Source organism: Myotis lucifugus, unplaced genomic scaffold (assembly GCF_000147115.1).
Source record: "Myotis lucifugus unplaced genomic scaffold, Myoluc2.0 scaffold_9003, whole genome shotgun sequence".
Lineage (NCBI taxonomy): Eukaryota > Metazoa > Chordata > Mammalia > Chiroptera > Vespertilionidae > Myotis > Myotis lucifugus.
Genome location: NW_005880051.1, coordinates 3,484 through 6,588, shown reverse-complemented (window position 1 = coordinate 6,588; position 3,105 = coordinate 3,484). Strand labels below are relative to the sequence as shown.

General features: G+C 39.3%; 1 long non-coding RNA gene across 1 annotated transcript; it reads right to left on the bottom strand.

Moving 5' to 3' along the window:
• Positions 1 to 1,406: 1,406 nt before the first annotated feature.
• Positions 1,407 to 2,806, bottom strand: LOC102418029. The gene is made up of 3 exons (XR_331094.3): positions 2,692 to 2,806; positions 1,718 to 1,861; positions 1,407 to 1,461 (listed from the first exon to the last, which is right to left on the bottom strand). It is a non-coding gene; the product is annotated as an uncharacterized LOC102418029 (long non-coding RNA).
• Between the last annotated feature and the right edge of the window lie 299 nt (positions 2,807 to 3,105).

Below are 3,105 nucleotides of genomic sequence, written 5' to 3'. Positions count from 1 at the left end.
TAAAGAAAAAATATTCAGGACAGCTTAGAGAGACCCTAGGAAATCTCAAATATACATAAAGCCTTTAAAATAATGAGTTTCCTTATGCTATTTTGTGGCTTTTCTCACTTTTAGTTTTGTTTTAATCATAAACCTTACTATAATTTTCCACCCTAGACTATAATTTAAAAAAGCAGAAAATAGTAAAAATTTGACATAGGCAGAAAATATCTGAGAAAAATAAATTTAAGATGAAAATATTAATTAACAATCTAGAAAACTTCTGAAGCTGGGGTGTTTTGAGAGCTGTCAGCTTGATAGCTCAGACACTGCAGGGCTCAAAAGGTTCTCATTCTGGAAACCAGAGAGGCTGGGGCTGGGGCTGGGAGCAGGTGTGTGTGTGTGTGGGGGGGGGGGGCAGGGGGGGTGAAAGGGGGAGACACAGCCTGCTCTCTATCAAGGAATGGATTCTTCCCCACCCACCCCTAAACTTCAACTCCTGTGTTACCAAGGTGCTTTGTATGCCAGGAACTACTGCTCCCAATCCAGTGCCAGTCGCCTTGTCCGAGTGCTCTGGGACACACAGTGGCAGCTTATTACTGTCCAGTTAGACATTGCCTTTAAACATTAAGAAGATACAATTTCCCACCTTTATCCCCTTCCTCCCAACTGTTGTAGTTGTTTTTAAAAAAATAAGTTAGAGTATGGTTCTACTCTACAAACTAATGCCTAGCAGTCTTTCTCTACAAACACATAGTTTCAGTGGGGTTTGGGGGTTTGAAGCCAGAGATACCAATGTTCAAATCCTGTTTCTTGTAAGTTTCCAGTGGGGTGAGCTTAGGGGAGTTATTTATATCTCTTAGCTTTGATTTTCTTATCTATAAAATGGGAACTAAAATATTGACTTGCAGGACTGTTGTAAGAATTAGAGCTGATACATAAAATACCTGTATTTTAAAAATGATGATAATGATAATAGCCAACATTTGTTGGATACTATTAAAAACAGCACTGAGCACTATTCTAACCAATTTACATGGATTAGTTCACATAATCCTCATAAGAGTCCTATAAGATAAATATTATCAATATGCCCATATTATAGAAAACGGAGGCACAGGAAGGATACATGACTTGCACACAGCCATATAGTGGTGGATTTAGCATCTGAACCCAGGCAGATGCTAGAGTCCATGTCCTTTACTACCTTCTACAGCCTCAAATTTTAGCTACTGGTCCTGTTTCTATTTAGACTGAACTCCATTTTGTACAGAATAGAACCTATAAAAGGAAGTAATACAAGGCTAGAAGTAAAGCCTGCATAAAACTTAAGCTAGGGCCTCCAGTGCCCTGAAACATATTCTCTGAGAAAAAGAGAGGCTCTCAGCAGATCTCTATTTCGGGTCTTGGGCAGAAATATTCCATTACCTTGAGTGACTCATATTCCAGTTCTGCACCTCTAATTTGTGGCCGTTCTTCTTCCTAAGGAAGAGATAAATTAGAAATTTTATGAACAAGTAGTTATATTTTAATTGTTACATTTTTTACTCTTAGAATATTTCCTTGCTCTGCAGAAAACAGTGAGGAGAGGTCAGCCCTCACTACTTGAACCAAATCCTACTTGGTTAAAGTACTTCTGGGCTGGGCTTCCATTAAGAAGAAACTGCAGAACTGGATATAAAGTCCCAGCCTCAGTGCTGGGTCTGCCCGCGGCCCTGGGGTGGACAGCAGTGCGCACCTTTGCCTTGCTGCGGAGCACCTGCTCCTCCTTGCGGTCCAGCTCATCCTGCATCACCTGCTTCTCCTGCTCCAGCTCCGTGACCCGCTTCTGGAGCTTGAGGAACAGTGACATGTCCAGTGGTACCTTCTTCTCACTTGGCTCCTAATCCCCAGAAAAAATAAGACGGTCAAGACAATCCAGAAGATGTATAAGTCAATGAGAAAATGATGCACAGCCCAACAGAAAAAAAATAGGCAAACTTACAAAAAAATATAAAGGACCAAAGAGTATACATGTAATAGGTCAACCTAGCTAATAGGAGAAAGGCAAATTAAACAACAGTGAGGTATTATTTTTCCCCTATTAGATTGGCAAAGACTGGAAAGATTTATAATGCCATGTTTTGGTAAAAGGGTCTTACATGATATGATGTTAGTGGAAGTAAAAGTAGGCCTTTTAAAAGAGCAAGTTAGTTATATCTATTAAAATTTAAACGTGTGATACCCTTTAAGCTAGCAATCTATGTTTAAGAATTAATCCCACAGATATACTACTTACACAAGTACACAAAAATATATGGAAAAAGATGTTCATTGCAGCATTATTTTTGTAATTGCAAAAAACTGCAAAGAACCCAAATATTAGTTAATGGGATTATTTTTAAATAAATTATGGTAGAGCCAAATTATGACATACTTTATAGCTGTTAAAAAGAATGAAACAGAGGAGAAACCAAGATGGCGGCATAGGTAAACACCTGAAATTGCTGCCTCGCACAACCACTTCAAAACTACAACTAAAAGACAAAACGGACATCATCCAGAACCACAGGAAAGCTGGCTGAGTGGAAATTCTACAACTCTCTCACATAGATTCTCTTTCTCTCTCTCTCTCTCTCTCTCTCTCTCTCTCTCTCTCTCTCTCTCTCCTTTCCTCTCTCTAAAATTAATATAAATAAATGAATAAATAAAATAAAACAAAACAAAGTGTACCTCTGTCCTCAATGGAATGTCTTCAGTTTCTGCAATTTCGGTGCTAAAGGTATATTCAGACTCATTGCTGCTGTGGGTGGAGTCTGTTCTCTTGTGTCCAGGCTTAGGTACATTCTGCAAGGCAAACAGGATATAATCCACACAACAAAATTAAACCTGGTATAGTTAAGACAGCATCCATCTTAACCGGTTTTAATCTCTACTCACTGACTTGCTATTCTCATGACCAAATGATCCATTCCATGTTGTCTTGACCAAACTCTCACAAAAGGGTCAGCTTGTGAGCTCCTCAAAAAAAAGACATGCACCAGCAGACATGACAAGAACAGTGGCAAAACCAAATGCTTGAATGAGAGTCACCTGTGGCTGTTACAGAGTCTCCTCCGGGTTTTTAATTGTGAGTGGCCAGCCACA